General features: G+C 47.1%; 1 protein-coding gene and 1 pseudogene across 3 annotated transcripts in view; both read left to right on the top strand.

Annotated features, from left to right (window-relative positions):
• lipf (lipase, gastric) overlaps positions 1-16649 on the top strand; it is a 911257-nt gene that overhangs the window by 742207 nt on the left and 152401 nt on the right. The gene's annotated exons all lie outside the window — the stretch shown is intronic.
• On the top strand, positions 996-2601 carry LOC144500244 (interferon-induced protein with tetratricopeptide repeats 5 pseudogene; annotated as a pseudogene). The gene has a single exon (XR_013498959.1). The product of XR_013498959.1 is annotated as an interferon-induced protein with tetratricopeptide repeats 5 pseudogene (transcript).

Raw genomic sequence — 16649 nt, 5'->3', positions numbered from 1 at the left:
ACCCACACAGACAGTCGCCCAAGGTGGGAATTGAAGCTGGATCCCTGTTAGAGTCAGATAAATGCAGAGCTCTCAGAGAATTATAGGGCTGAAGGAGATAGAAAGAGGTGAGATGCTGAAGGGACCTGAAAACCAGGATGACATTTTTATACTGTGGCCTTCTTGGACCTGAGTCAATGTAAGTCAATGAGACCAAAGCTGAGAGGTTGTGGGATTTGGGTGATGGGACAGGATGTATATAGCAAAGAATGTTGGAAACACAACTTCCTGTTCTGTCTTAAATAGTGCCACAGAATCTGTAATTTCCAACGGAACCACTGGAAAAGGCCCATTTGCCTCACATTAAGACCGGAGCAATGGAATGTGGGAAGTTTTCAGCAGGATAAGAGTTGAAGATGGGGCTGGATTTTACAAGGTGGTGTAGACCTACCCTTCCCCACACCCCATCTGAAAGGTCAGGGGGAACCAACCCCAGATACTGCTGGCTGCCCTGCATCAATTTAACACTGAGTGCAGCATTAAGGTGAGACCTAATGTGAAACTTCACTTAACTTGGGAGGACATCCCACCTTAAAGAGCAGCCCACCCATTGTGAGGCCAGCAGCTCTGTAGACTCAGCAGTGTCAGGTTTGTGTGCAGCCACGGCTGGGACTACAGGCAGCCTCAGTGAAGAGGGACTGTGGAGCAGAATGAGAGGGAGATGTACTGGACAAAGCCGATAGGCAGATTGAGTACTTCAACTAGAACTCCTCTTCATCTCATTGGGATTGAGATTTACTGTTCACTTAGTGAGAAGATTAAATGTCCACCAGGTAGTACATCAACCAGCAGACAGGAGACAAGTGTAAGAACAGATAAGGTTATGAAGTAAATCCCTTCACTTTGCTGGGAGATTTTGCTGAGATAATCATTGTGGGACCAGAGGTTTCAGGGACATTGAGTCCCGGAGTCAGGAGCAGCTCTTAGATAATAAAACTGGATGGAGGAGCTGGGAAATGGGTCAGTCTGAGATGGATTTTGATGATTTTTGTTTCTCTTGCAGTGACCAAGAGAAGGATTTGTTGAAAGTGAAGCTCGATCAGCTTCAATGTCACTTCACGTGGGGGCCACAGAAAGAAAACATTGACTTGGATGATTTGCAGCAAAGATTAGAATACTTAATTCAGGCTGGTGTGAAATATCGAGGCAGGTCTTACAACCAACTCGCTTTTGTAAACTGTCTGCAAGGAAACTGTGAGGAGGCGATTCAAAACTTACAGGAAGCTGAAAAGATTCTGAGGGAGAATCATGAAGATGAATTTGAAAAAAGAATCATCGTCACCTATGGAAACCGTGCCTGGGTCAATTATCACATGGGACAACTGACAGAGGCTCAGTCCTACCTCGACAAACTGGAGAGGATCTGTCAACAATTTCCTGATGCCTCTCGGTATACAGCAATGATACCTGAAGTGTACGGGGAGAAGGGTTGGGCACTGCTGAGAACGGCAGCTCGATATTATAAAGAAGCAAAGGAATGTTTTAAAAAGGCTGTGGAGAAAAATCGGGATAATATTGAATGGAATGTTGGGTATGCGACTGTTCTGTCTCGTCTGGAAACATTTTCTGGAACCTCAAAATATCGTAAACCCACTCAATCAATGAAGCAGTTCAGACGTGTGCTGGAGCTCGATCCGGATCATGCTGAAGCCATGGTGCTGCTGGCTCTAAAACTACAAGAGTGCAATCAAACTGAGGAAGCGCTTGAATTAGTTGAAGGAGCGTTGCAGAAATCCCCTGATCTTCCATATGTGATTCGCTATGCAGCAAAGTTTTATAGATTAAAAGGAAATGTGGCAAAAGCTGTGGATCTGCTGAAGAAAGGATTAGAAATTACCCCAAACTCTACCTTCTTACACCATCAAATAGGTGTGTGTTTCAGAAAAAAATTATTGTCATTGAACAGAAAACCACAGAGCAAAAGGCCGAGTGATCCTGCTTTTGAACAGAGAGCTGAACTGATTGAACTGTGTAAGGATCATTTTAAAAAGGCCTTTGAGCCTCGCCCATTCACATTTATTCGAGCACAGCTGGATTATGCCAGAATCTGTTTGATTAATGAAGAATATGCAGAAGCAGAGGAGATGTACAATAATTTACTGAAATTGGAAAATATATATCCAGGAAATAGGCAGGCAATATGTTTAGATGTTGGATTATTTGAACTGAATCAGAAGAAATCAGAATCAAAAGCTATCTCCCATTTTCTAGAAGGAATGAAAGTCAATTATAACTCAAAAGAAAGGAAAAATTGCCGTGATAACTTGAAGATAATAACTAAAAGACACCTTCGCAGGAATGGCAGAGACAGCAAGGCCCATGGTGTTCTTGGCTTAATGAACCAACTGGATGGGAAGAAGCTCAAGGCTATTGAATACTTTGCAAAAGCCTCGGAGTTGGATCCTGACAATGAAGAATATCTCAGTGCTCTTTGTGAATTACGCCTTTCCATCGAGGCCGACAATGACTGTCCCAACAAAAGCTAAACCGAAAGATGAATGAACACTCTCGAATCTATAGACAGCTGCTAATGGAATCCACTTCACTGATATTCTGCTTTGAATGGAGCATGTTACACAACTGTATAATTTTCAAATCATCTCATTGTAATTATTCTAAATCTCTGTGCTTCATTCGGGAACATTGACCACGCTGGTGAATTCACCAAATAAGATTTGTTTCTGTCTCCCAAGAGTTGTTGCTGTGTGTGGAAAGATGTAGAGGGAGGGAAGACTAAAGGATATGAAAATAGGTTAAAATGGGCTAAAAGGAATCAAACACAATGGCAGCAGGTTCTGATTTTCTAACAGAGATTTCAATTCTATAATCAGAATTTGAATGTTGAAGCAGCCAATACAATGAAAGGCTGGCTGAGACTGGATTTGTGTGATTGATGTGTGTGAATGCTGACAGTTTGGTTTGTACAGAATATAATGGGTGTAATGATGCACTTTCAGAGACTCCATCAGTGAGCACTAAATGGGTTTCCTTAGTAAGATTTGTTCAGCAGCCGCATGGCTGCAGCTTGCTCCCTACATGTCTCTTTGCCAAAGAAGATTCCACCCCCAGGGGTAATTACCTGCTCTGAGTCTGAATTGTTCTCCCAAGCCATATGACACTTACTCTGCTGTGTTTCCCTTAAAAAGAACAATCACCACATCCCCCCCCCCCCTTTAAGTCCCTTTATTTCAATCTTCAGTAACTAATTTACTTGGTCCTAAATTCTAACTGAACATTATGTGTATGAGTTAGACAATTATAAATTGAGTCTTTGAGGGGCTTTTCTCTTTATTGTAGAATGGTGTAATTCTGTATTCTGAGATGCTTCCACAGGATTAACAGGAACTGCAATAATGGCTACCTCTTCTGGCACAGGCAATTCATTACCACTTGATTCCTCAGAGACATCAGTTATGTTTTTAACAAGTTGATCAGGTACTTCAATGTTTACAGGTTCAGAGACATCTCTTGATGACAATATTGAGTGCTGGAGCATCTCTCTACTGCTCACATGGTCCACATGTTTATGAATGACCTATCCCTCAATGTCTACTTGGTATGGCAGGGGTCTAGTCTGAGAGATGATAAATCCAAGGATCTAATTTGATCCACTGCCAAAGTTTCATATCATTTACTTTAAATGTTTTTTCTTATGTTGCAGTGGTGATGGCTGATTGATTAGATCTTGGAGCCTTTGTTTTGAAACATGAACACATTTGTTGGAAGACTTAACTATGCACAGTTCCAAATATAGACTTACATGGATGTGTTCCATGTAGCCATGCTGCTTTATGAGTTCTGTTCTAGAATGTTCTCTGACCATGTGACAACATACATCACATTGTGAGCAGTGCCATTCTTCAGTCCCACGTTAACCATTTCTCTGCTAAGCACCTTATATTATAATGCATGCAGGCAAATATCATCATAACACAACGTGGTAAGTCTTCAGAGGCTGAAGTCCCTTCACCAAATTCCCTTTATTTACAATTCTAACAGCGGTACACAGAGTGCTATCAGTCAGCAGACTACCTTCGGGAGTGCCAGAGGAACTGACACTCTCGGTTAAATACAAGGAAAAGACCCCTTGATTGGCCCATCAATTGACTTCTTAATCAGGGAGTTCATATTCCAATAGGCCAACCTCAATGGCCTGATTGAAGTCATTACACACAATAAAGTCTTATGCCTTAACGGATCTCTCACAATCTCGGTCTGTCACATATGAAGGAATGGTTGTGGTACTCTGTTTCTGGTACTTAGGACGTGTGATAAAGTTTCCAGCATTTCAATTTTGCATATTGTGACCTCTGCATTGCACAGAGTGTGGGAGATTCAGGTCTGAAGCTGCACTGAAAAAACCGTCGTGATCTGGAACAGTTTTCCCACCAATTCAGCACTTTTGGGAGAATCACCCCCTTAATTCCAGATACTTTTTATTGAATTCAAATTCCATCATTTGCAGTAGCAGGATTTGAACCCAGGCCCTCAGAACATTAGCTGAGTTTCTGGATTAATAGTCTAGCGATAATACCACGAGGCCATCACCTGTCCTGATGCAAAACCCGGTGCTTTGTTTGGGAATTACTGGCCGCAGCAGTTGTTGCAGGGCACCCTAACAAACTCACCTGTAAAATTTCCAAATCTGCATCATGTCACTAAAATTTTCAAATTGGCAACATAAGATTCATAGAATAGAATCTCAACAGTGCATTGTGAAGCCTGCACCGGCAGCAATCCCACCCAAGCCCTACCCCTGTAACCTCATGTATTTATCCTGCCAATTCCCCGAACACTAAGGAGCAACTTAGCATGGCCAATCAACTGAACCCACACATCTTTGGCCTGTGAGAGGAAACTGGAGCACCCGGAGGAAACCCATGCAGACATGAGGAGAATGTGGCAGACTCCACACAGGCAATGACCCAAGCCAGGAATAGAACATGGGTCCCTGGTGCTGTGAGGCAGCAGTGCTAACTACTGTGCCACCAATTGAATAGACTTGTGTCCTTTTTTGATGGTGGAGTGAAAAGTATGGTGATTGAGAAATGGGGTCTTAACTGGAAGACAGATGACCTCAAGTTTGTTCAGAATTATTTCAAGGTCTTCTTTCTCATTGCAGGTTGGAAGGTACTCCTTCAGGACCTGCTAACTTCAGCAACATGTACTCCTGTATTTTTTTTTTTGCTTGTTGTAAAACGCTACACCGCAAGATGTGAGCCACTCCTGTTTAAACTTCTCCCTCTTGTCTGCCACATTTTCATCAAAGATTCGTGGGTCAATCATTCAAAGTCCTTGCACCATGCCACCAGCCCTGGCACATGTTCTGTGGTTGACTGTAAGAATGATTGCAATGAGGACTGTGATAACAGGAAGATTATTTAACTAACTCTACAACTGTAAGAAGCACTGTGCCCTGCCAGGAAATCTGGTGAACTCCCGCCACATGACGCTTGATGTGATCATGTCATTGAGTAGTCACATGGCGACCCGATCTACATTCACCCTGTATCAATGGGCAGAATGTGGCAGCATCAGGAAGTGTGGCGGGGCGGGGGGGGGGGGGGGGGGGGGGGGTGGCGGGTAGGAGGGGGGCAGGCGGGCGTCTTAATATGACGTGTGGGCAAAAATCAGTTTCCCAATGCCAAGATAAACCACAGGAGTTCTTTTCTCAGGACTTTAAAATCAGCACAAAAGTGTATCTGGGTGTCCTTTCAATATGGTGCCAGGGCCTTAGGCCCCATGAGATCATGGGAGTGACGGCCACTGCCCACCTGACCTCATCGTGTGAGCTGCTGTCCTCTCCACAGATGCAAGAGTGATGGCCAGCATTTATTGTCCATTTATTGATGGAGATATTCAAAATCTTGAGGGTGTGGAGAGAGCAGATAAGGAAAGGTTGCTCCCACTGGTGGAAGGAACAAGAACAAGAGGGCAGAGATTTAAGGTAATTGGCAAAAGAAGCAATAGAGACACGAGGAGAAACATTTTTGCACAGTGAGAGAATCATGGAATTCCAACAGTTCAGAAGAGGCCTTTCAGCCCATCGAGTCAGCACCGACTCTCCAACGAAGTCTCTTACCCAGGCCCTCTCCCCCGCCCTATTCCCATAACCCCACACATTTCCCATTGTTAATCCATCTAACCTATACATCTGGGGACACTAAAGGGCAATTTACCATGACCCAATCCACCTAACCTGGAGCGTGGGGGGAAACCGGAGCACCCGGAGGAAACTCACGTAGACATGAGGAGAACTTGCAACCTCCATGCAGACAGTGACCCAAGGCTGGAATCGAACCCAGTGAGGCAGCAGTGCTAACCACGTGCAACCGGGATCTGAGATGCACAGCTGGAGAGTTTTGATAGACACAGGTTCAATCAAGGAGTTTCAGAGAGAATTAGATTATTATCTGAAAAGGAAGAATGTGCTGGGCTTCAGGGAAAAGCGGGGGGAATGGCTCGAGGTAAATTACACTTTTGGGGAGCCAGCACAGACATCATAGAATCATAGAATCCCTACAGTGCAGAAGGAGGCCATTCGGTCCATCGAGTCTGCATCGACCACAATTCCACCCAGGCCCTGTTCCTGTAACCCTGCATATTTACCATGCTAATCCCCCTGACACTAGGGTCAATTTAACATGAGCAATCAACCTAACCCACGCATCATGGCCAGAATTTCACCGTCCTGCCCGCTATGGGAATCGGAGCGAGTGAGGGCCGGACCATGGAAAGGTCTGTTAACCTCGGGCGGGATTTTACGGTTTCGGGAAGAACGAGGCCACAAAATCCCACCCTATGGGTCGAATGGCCTCCTCCTGCACTGCAACAATCCTCTGATTCTGTGATGCCCTGTGAAGAATGGTAAGACAGGCAATAAGGATGAGCAAACGTTGTCTATAAAGAGGATGTTGAATGTGTTGAATGTGAGGCTGATTGATGCTGGCAGTCAGTGCAGTGGGCTGAGTGAGTTCAGTTTGTCGGACCACTGGGTTGCCTCAGTCGAAGTGAACTGAATCTGTCTCAGACATTCCTGGACAGCTGTATGTATCACACCAAGTTCCTTCTTCTCCCACTCTTCCCACCATGAGGCAGTGAGCTCAGCACAATACTCCTCCATCCGAGATGTTGGGCCTGATCCTCCCAAAAGAATTCCAAGTGCTAACTTGGCGAGAGAAATGGTGTAATTCACGATTGTTTTTTTGGTGGGAGTTCCGACTCGAATCTCCCACACTCTGTGCAATGCAAAGGTCACAATCGTGAATCTTATTAAAAGCCTGGGGGTCCTATTCACATCAAAGGCTGACAGTTCCAGGCCTCTGCGCATGCGTAGCAGCCCCGAGCTGTCAGATTGCACATTGCTGGCCAGCCCGGGACCCCCGCATTGTTGCCCCTCCATCCCCATCCCCCCACGGCCCGATCGTGGCCCCCACAAGCATTCCCAGGCCAGCCCCGACTCCCGCCGTCCCAGAGCGCTGAAATTTCCAGCCCCCCATCCACCCCCAGCAGTGACGGTTCCCCCCTCATCCCCTACCGGCAGACCCTCCCTCCCACTCCCACAGGGGGCAGACCCCCCTCCAGCAGACCACACCCTGTCAGCACCCCCCCAATCGCTGACCCGGCTCCAGCCCCGACCAATCCCGTCTGCAGAGTGGCAGCGAGACCCCCCACCCCCACCGATTGCTCCCTATGCCCCGCTCACTATAGGCCCTGCCCACAATAGTTTCCACCCCTTGGCACTGTCCCTTAGGCCCCGCCCACAATAGGCCCTGCCCCTTGGCCCCATCTACAATAGGTCCCACCTCTTCGTCCCGCCCCTTGGCACCACCCCCTTGGCACTGCCCGATGCCCAGTGGCCAATGCCAAGGTGCCCCCAAGGCATGGGAACTTTGCCCCTTCGGCAATGCCAGGGGGCACAGGCTGGCATTGCAAGGGTGCCCATGCCCGGGGCACGCCCCCCCCCCCGACGCCCGACCCCCTGGGGAGCCCCAATTCCCCCCCCCTTTACTCCAGCGGAGTCTCCCGCTCATTCCCCGCAAGTGGGGAGCTGCTCTAAACCCCACTGGAATGAAATACTCCTGGCGGGGTGGGAGATGCGATCGGGCCTGGAGAATTCCATACCAGGCCCGATAATGACATTTAAATTGCACTAAAAGCAGATTTAAATCACTAACCTGCCTTCCCGTTGGTTTCCAGCGCAGTCCCGACTGCACCCGCTCTCCAGCTGTGGAAGACTTGCATGCGTCAAGAACGCATGCACACATCCCGCGAAATGGCTGACACGCGCATCTCCCAACCCAACGCACCAAAAATGTGCTCATCGGGATGGGAGAATCGAGCCCGTTATTGCTGCATTCCAGCATTTTTTTATTCTTTCTGTTCATTTATGGTCCTTTTCCCAATTTGGATTGTTTACCAGAGATCCAATTGGTTCATAACAATCATGGGCGCAATCTTACCGGCCACTCACACCTCGCTCCCGCTGCAGTGAGTTTGGAGAATTTGGCGGGAGCAGAGACTTGGCTGGCGGGATGGGAAAATTCCAGCCCAGATGTGTCATAAAACTCTTGTTCTGCCACTTGGTCGATGGGATCACATGACCCACATCCTCAATCTTGCTCCAGTAACCTCACTGGATTGTGGGTACAGACTGACAGTTCTTATTTGTTTTAATAATGGCAACCAGTCTGATTCCTTGTTGTAACCAAGCCCTGATCCTTCCTCGATCTGTGGGGCTGGAAGTCTCTCCTCAAGGACTTGATGCTGTTGATCTCTGAGCCATTTTGCATATTTATTTTCTTTGAAAACAACTGTATGGAGTGGGAAACAAAGGATCAGGAATCCAGCTCTTTGGACTCAGAGTAGACGGCAGGTGAGGGGTAGGCCCGGGAAGTGACTGCTCTCTTTAAGGTCCCTGATCCTGGGATTAGGGATGGTGTCACTGCCAAGACAGTGGCGGGTGTGGGGGGTGGGATGGCGGCGGGGGGTGGGGGGGGGGGGTGCGGGAGGGAATGTGCTGCTCAAGTCCTGTGCCAGTGACTGATCAGCCTGACTTGAATTTCAAATGTTGGTGTTGCCAACACTGAGGTCAATTTGCCCTCGAAAAGCCACTGAAGAATCTCGTATCAGTGGATTCCCGGTGGGAATATGGTAAACAGCTGAGATTAGTTAAACAGGTTGGGCTTGTTGGTTCTTTCTGTGTTGGTGTGCGTGTCCAAGTTGTCAATAGGATGATTGAGATCTGTGACATTATACACGGCTCGTGTTTTGGAACCAGTATCTCTGGAGATAAAACAGTGACGAGTAGGTTTATATCACACTTTCAGTTTCGAATCTCACACTCCGGGTATAAATAATCAGGAAAGGATAACACATCAAGCACTCTTCATCACCAACTCACTGGTGGAAGTAAAGCTGAAGAAGGAATTTAGTTCTCGATCAGCATTATGAGGTAAATATGGAATCCTATCTGTATTAGACTTTTAGAAATGTAAACGGTTAAACAGGAGCTTTTTTCTGAAATGCGATAGGATAAATTACGCAGTTGTTGAAACACGAGAGTGGGATTATCTGTCACAGTGAGACATCCAGATTAGTGTTATTACTGCACCAAGACAAGAAATTAGACACAAAATTTTACTCCCCTCCTTGATTTGCAAGCCAACGTACAGACTGGATGGGGAAAACCCTTAATCCATCCCCTTACTCCTAAACCAATTCAGGTTCAATCCAATTCACGGTCCCCACAAAAGGGACCTACTAGATCCAAGCTGCCAGCAACAGGCATTGGACCTGATCTCATGCTTGATCGTAGCCAAAAGGCTGAGAAGTGACATTTACTGCTGCCTGTTTCTGTGACTCTGCTGCTGTAGAGTCCTGCTCTCTACTCCACTAACTGTTCTGCTGCTTCAACCTCCTTGTCTCCCATCCTCTCCTCATTAGCAAGTGTGATAAGAGCAGTAAATATTATTAATCTGTGTAACAAATACCCTTTTAAAATACAAAGCGTGTTGTTCCTAATCCCCTGGTATATGTCTGAGAGTGTTTGAGGCTAATAAGAACTTAAGAACATGGAGCAGGAGTAGGCCATCTGGCCCCTCGAGCTTGCTCTGCCATTCAATAAACTCATGGCTGATCTTGTCGTGGACTCAGCTCCACTTACCTGCCCGCTCACTATAACCGTTAAATCCTTTAATGTTCAAAAATGTATCTATCCTTGCCTTAAAAACATTCAATGAGGTAGCCTCAACTGCTTCACTGGGCAGGGAATTCCACAGATTCACAACCCTTTGTGTGAAGAAGTTCATCCTCAACTCAGTCCTAAATCTGCTCCCCCTTATTTAGAGGCTATGCCCCCTAGTTCTAGTTTCACCTGCCAGTGGAAACAACTTCCCTGTTTCTATTTTATCTATTCACTTCATAATCTTATATGTTTCTATAAGATCTCCCCTCATTCTTCTGAATTCCAATGAGTATAGCCCCAGTCTACTCAGTCTCTCCTCATAAGTCAGTCCTCTCAACTCCGGAATCAACCGAATGAATCTCCTCTGCACCCCCTTCAGTGCTAGTATATACTTTCTCAAGTAAGGAGACTAAAACTGTACACAGTACTCCAGGTGTGGCCTCACCAGCACCTTATACAGCTGCAATATAACCTCTCTGTTTTTAAACTCCATCCCTTTAGCAATGAAGGACAAAATTCCATTTGCCTTCTTAATTACCTGCTGCACCTGCAAACCAACTTTTTGTGATTCATGCATATTTAAATGAAGTAGACTTGTATTAATATCGCATGTTTCACATCTAAAGTGTGTTACAGCCTGCAGAGTGTGTTTTGATGTCTCCGTCACTGTGATATTGTCGGAAGCTCAGGTGACAGGTTACACATAACAAGCTGCACAACGTGATAATGACTGGGTGATCTATTTTAGGGATGTTGATGAAGGGATAAATATTTATCAGGATAATGGAAAATATTCATCTCAGAGGCTAGAGGGAGCCTTGTTTAAATGACACACCCAAAAAGATGCTGCCTCTAACCATGTAGCACCTCCCTCAATGCGACACAGCAATGCCAGAATCAATTATGTGACCAAGCCTCTGGAGTGGGCATTGAACCCCTAACCTTCTGACTCAAAGTTGAGACATGCAAGCCCGTGGAGGGTGATGATGATTAAGATCAGCTGAGAAGAGTTGGGAAGTTCCAAGCCTCATAGTCCGGTGTTGCTGGTTTTACATGGTCCCTCATGGTAGGTTGGTGCAAAAGGTTGGATCTCTTGGGATAAAGGGGGAGGTGGCTAGATGGGTGGAGAACTGGCTTGGTCACAGAAGACAGAGGGTGGTAGTGGAAGGGTCTTTTTCCAGCTGGATGCCTGTGGTTAGTGGTGTTCTGCAGGGCTCTGTATTGGGGCCTCTGCTGTTCGTGATTTATATAAACGATCTGGAAGAAGGTGTAACTGGGATGATCAGTAAGTTTGCGGACAACATGAAAATGGCTGGACTTGCAGATAGTGAGGAACATTGTCAGAGGCTACAGAAGGATATAGATAGGCTGGAAATTTGGGCAAAGAAATGGCAGATGGAGTTCAATCCAGATAAATGCGAAGTGATGCATTTTGGTAGAACTAACGTCGGGGGGAGCTATACGATAAACGGCAGAACCATAAACGGTGTAGATACGCAGAGGGACCTGGGTGTGCAAGTCCACAGATCCTTGAAGGCGACGTCATAGGTGGAGAAGGTAGTGAATAAGGCATATGGCATACTTGCCTTTATAGGACGGGGCATAGAGTATAAAAGTTGGGGTCTGATGTTGCAGTTGTATAGAACGTTGGTTCGACCGCATTTGGAATACTGTGCCCAGTTCTGGTCGCCACACTACTGGAAGGACGTGGAGGCTTTAGAGAGAGTGCAGAGGAGGTTTACCAGGATGTTGCCTGGTATGGAAGGGCTTAGTTATGAGGAGAGATTGGGTAAACTGGGGTTGTTCTCACTGGAAAGATGGAGGATGAGGGGTGACCTAATAGAGGTGTATAAAATTATGAAAGGCATAGATAGGGTGAATGGTGGGAAGCTTTTTCCCAGATCGGTGGTGACGTTCACGAGGGGTCATAGGTTCAAGGTGAGGCGGGGGGAGGTTTAACACGGATATCAGAAGAACGTATTTTACACAGAGGGTGGTGGGGGCCTGGAATGCGCTGCCGGGCAAGGTGGTGGAGGCGGACACACTGGGAACGTTTAAGACTTATCTAGATAGCCACATGAATGGAGTGGGAATGGAGGGATACAAAAGAATGGTCTAGTTTGGACCAGGGAGCGGTGCGGGCTTGGAGGGCCGAAAGGCCTGTTCCTGTGCTGTATTGTTCTTTGTTCTTTGTACATAGTTCTATGATAGCTGTACACGTTTAGTAATTATTTCTTATCAGGATTTTTGGGTAGTCTATAATGCAAAGGAAACACTGCAGGAGATACCACGGCCTGGATAACTTGAAACTGTTTTCAGTGTTTGTTATGATATTGTATGCATGGCGTTGCAATGACACGTATCTTTAAGAAGCTGCATTGTATCAACGCTGTGACATCACCATGTATAAAGGCTGGAGGATAAATTGTACAGCCTCTGTGTTAATGTTCACGCTTATCTGTGATCACTACTGCAGGTGTTCACAACTGTTGTTTCTCAGTATCAGTAAGACCTCATGGATATCTTTCTCAGTCAGTCATATGGTCAAATAATCAACTACATAACTGTTTGGAGCCAGGCTAGATCAAGGCCTGTGCAGTGTTTTTTATGTAGTTGTTGCGAGTAATAAACTTCATGCAATTGTGTTCAATCACCAGAACCCTGATCATTCTCAATATGTTACTGAGGGTAGATAATGTACAGATAGATCCCTCGAGCTCCACATCATGTCTGGGATTTTACCATCGCGTTCGGGTGCAACGCAGTGGTAAAGTGGGACGTAAAGCGATGAGTGCGATTGACGCCGGTTTTCGCGGCTGGCGCCAGTTTACGAGCGCAGGATTTCCGGCGCGGTCAGCCTCTCACCGGAAATGGGCGAGAGGGAGGTGAATTTATTGAAATTTATTTAACTAAGCACTTCAATGTCATCAGTGAACCCAGCGCTCAATCGTTCGGGCTCGCTTGCCTTTATGATCTCGCCGGGAAAGGTTCTCACCGGCGAGGAATAGACATGAACGGGGAGCAGTCGACTTGACCTCGCCGGTGGAATCGGAGGCCATTGAGGACTCCCGAGGGCAGGGGGGGGGGGTGCAGGGAGTCTGAGGGCAAAGGGGGGATGCTCTTGGGCAGTGCGGGACTGGCAGTGCCACTCTGGCACCTGGGCAATGTCAGTCTGGCACCTGGGCAATGCCCACCAAGCACCTCGGCAATGCCCCCCGGCCAGTGCCAGGGGATTGCGCCAATTGAGGAGGGGCCAATGGGGGCGGGGCTAATGGGGAGGGGGTCAGCTGCCAACCTGCAGTGATCGGTGGGGGGAGGGAGGGGGTCCATGATTGGTCTGGGCTGCAGGGGCGGCAGCGGGAGCTGCATCTACGGCCGCGGGCAATTGCGGGTGGGGGGAGGTGCTGCTTCAGGCTGCCTGCAGTAGCAGGGGCCTGACAACTCTCTGTTCGTCTGTCAGACCCCTTCTACTGCTAATGTGTATGTGCAGCATCAGAGGCCTGCACATGCGCACTGCCTCCCACTACAGGCTCTCGGGCATGTTAAGTCCCACCCATAAGCTTCTGCAGCGAGCAACAGGTTCACTCAGACTTTTGCAGCCAGAGTGCGTATGGGGGCGTCCTAAAAACACGCCCAAAAAACTGGGTCTGGAACTCTCCCAGTTCCACACTCGCCCGGCACTTAGACTAAAAATGGTAAAATACCCCCCAAGACTCTCAACATACATGGTGCAGAAGACCTGATTTGATTTGATTTGATTTGATTTTTTATTGTCAAGTGTTTTAGTATACAGTGAAAAGTATTGTTTCTTGCGTGCTATACAGACAAAGCATACTGCACATAGGGAAGGAAAGGAGAGAGTGCAGAGTGTAGCGTTACAGTCACAGCTGGGATGTAGAGAAAGATCAACTTAATGCAAGGTATGTCCATTCAAAAGTCTGAAGGCACAGGGAAGGAGTTGTTTTTGAGTCAGTTGGTACACGATCTCAGGCTTCTGTATCTTTGGACCAACAGAAGAAGGTGCAAGAGAGTATGTCTGGGCTGTGTGGGGTCCTTGATTATGCTGGTTGCTTTTCCAAGGCAGCGGGAAGTGTAGACAGAGTCAATGGATGGGAGGCTGGTTTGAGTGATGGACTGGGTTTCATTCATAACCCTTTGCAGTTTCTTACGGTCACACCAAGCTGTGATACAACCAGAAAGAATGCTTTCTGGTTGTAGAAGTTGGTGAGAGTTGGAACAGATATGCCAAATTTCCTCAGTTGCCTGAGAAAGTAGAGGCATTGGTGGGCTTTCTTAACTGTAGCGTCAGCATGGGAGGACCAGGACAGGTTGTTGCTGATCTGGACCCCTAAAACATGAAGCTCTCGGTCATTTGTACTTCGTCCCCATTGAGGGCATGTCCTCCACTATGCTTCCTGAAGGCGATGGCCATCTCCTTTGTTGACATTTTGTTGACATTGAGGGAGAGATTATTGTTGTTGCATCAGTTCACCAGATTCTCTATCTCTTTCCTGTACTCCGTCTCGTCATTGTTTGAGATCCAACTCACTATGGTGATGTCATCAGCAAAGTCGAAAATCGTGTTGGAGAGGAATTTGGCCACACGGTCATAGGTGTGTAAGGAGTATATTGAGGGGCTGAGGACACAGCCTTGCGGAGCACCGGTATTGAGGATGATCGCGCAAGAGGTGTTGTTGCCTATCCTTACTCACTGCGGTCTGTGCATTAGGAAGTCTAGGATCCAGTTGCAGAAGGAGGAGCCGAGCCGGAGGCCATGAGGTTTGGAGATGAGTCTCATAGGAATAATGGTGTTGAAGGCTGAGCTGTAGTCTATGAATAGGAGTCTGACATAGATGTCTTTGTTATCTTGGTGTTCCAGGGTTGAATGTAGGGCCCGGGAGATGGCATCTGCTGTGGACCTGTTGTTGTGATAGGTGAACTGTAGTGGATCCAGGTTGTCTGGGAGGCCGGAATTGATTCATGCCATGACTAACCTTTCGAAGCACTTCATAATGATAGATGTCAGAGCCACCGGACGACAGTCATTAAGGCACGCTGCCTGGCTTTTCTTTGGTACTGGGATGATGGTCGTCTTCTTGAAGCAGGTAGGGACCTCAGATTGGTGTGAAGAGAGGTTGAAGATGTCTGTGAATATCCCGCCAGGATCTGAGTGCTCGTCTGGGTACCTCATCTGGGCCAGTTGCTTTCTGTGGGTTGACTTCTGAGAAGGCTGCTCTGATGTTGGCAATGGTGACCTCAGATACAGGTTCGTCCAAGGCTTCCAGAGTGGAGGGCATGCTCTCACTAACCTTTGCTCAAAACAGGCATAGAATGCGTTGAGCTCATTAGAGAGGGGTGCATTGGAGCCGACGATTTTACATGCCTTCATCTTGTAGCCTGTAATCTCTTGCAGACCTTGCCATACCTTAGACCACCATGACAATGTTACGGCCCCAGGATTCAACATTGTGTTCAACAACTTTAGATTGTGACCTTTCCTGTCTATCTTAACTCTTTTTTTATATCCAATACATTTTGGTCTCAATGTCCTCAAAAACCCTCCCTTCCCCTTCCTCCCACACAATGCCATCTGTCTCTTTGCTCTTAAGTTTGCTAATTCTTGGCTGCAATCTCTCCCAGCTACAGTTTAATGTCCAGCACATTTTCCTCTCTTTTAGTTCAGATGAAGAGTTTAATGAACTCAAAATGTTAACTCTATTTCTCTCTCCACAGATGCTGCCTGATCTGTTGCGTTTTCCCAGCATTCTCTGTTTTTGTTTCAGATTCCGGCATCTGCAGTAATTTGCTTTTATTACTATGGCAATACTCATGATTATTCTCTTCATCTGTGGCCACTTGTGCATCCCGATTCCTTCACACATCACTGGTGGCTGTTTCTTCAGCTGCCCAGGCACTAAGCTCTGCAATTGCCTCTCTCATGCTGTCTCATTCTTTCAGACACTCCTTAAAATCTACCCCTTTGACCACGTACCCTTATATCTTATTATGAGGTTTGCTGTCAGACTTTGGTTGATAGCACTGATCTCTCTGTATTAAAGGTGAGGCACAGTGGCACAGTGGTCAGCGCTGCTGCCTCACATCACCAGGGACCCAGGTTTAATTCCAGCCTCGGGTCACTGTCTGTGTGGAGTTTGCATGTTCTCCCCGTGTCTGCGTGGGTTTCCTCCGGGTGCTCCGGTTTCCACCTACAGTCCAAAGATGTGCGGGTTAGGTGGATTGACCATGCTAAATTGCCCCTCAGGGTCAGGGGGACTAGCTAGGGTAAATATAGGGGGATATGGTGATAGGGCCTGGGTGGGATGGTGGTCGGTGCAGACTCGATGGGCCGAATTGCCTTCATAGAAGAATCATAGAAACCCTACAGTGCAGAAAGAGGCCATTTGGCCCATCGAGTCTGCACCGA

This window comes from Mustelus asterias, chromosome 11, assembly GCF_964213995.1.
Source record: "Mustelus asterias chromosome 11, sMusAst1.hap1.1, whole genome shotgun sequence".
In the NCBI taxonomy this organism is placed as follows: domain Eukaryota; kingdom Metazoa; phylum Chordata; class Chondrichthyes; order Carcharhiniformes; family Triakidae; genus Mustelus; species Mustelus asterias.
This window is presented reverse-complemented; position numbering and strand designations above follow the sequence as displayed.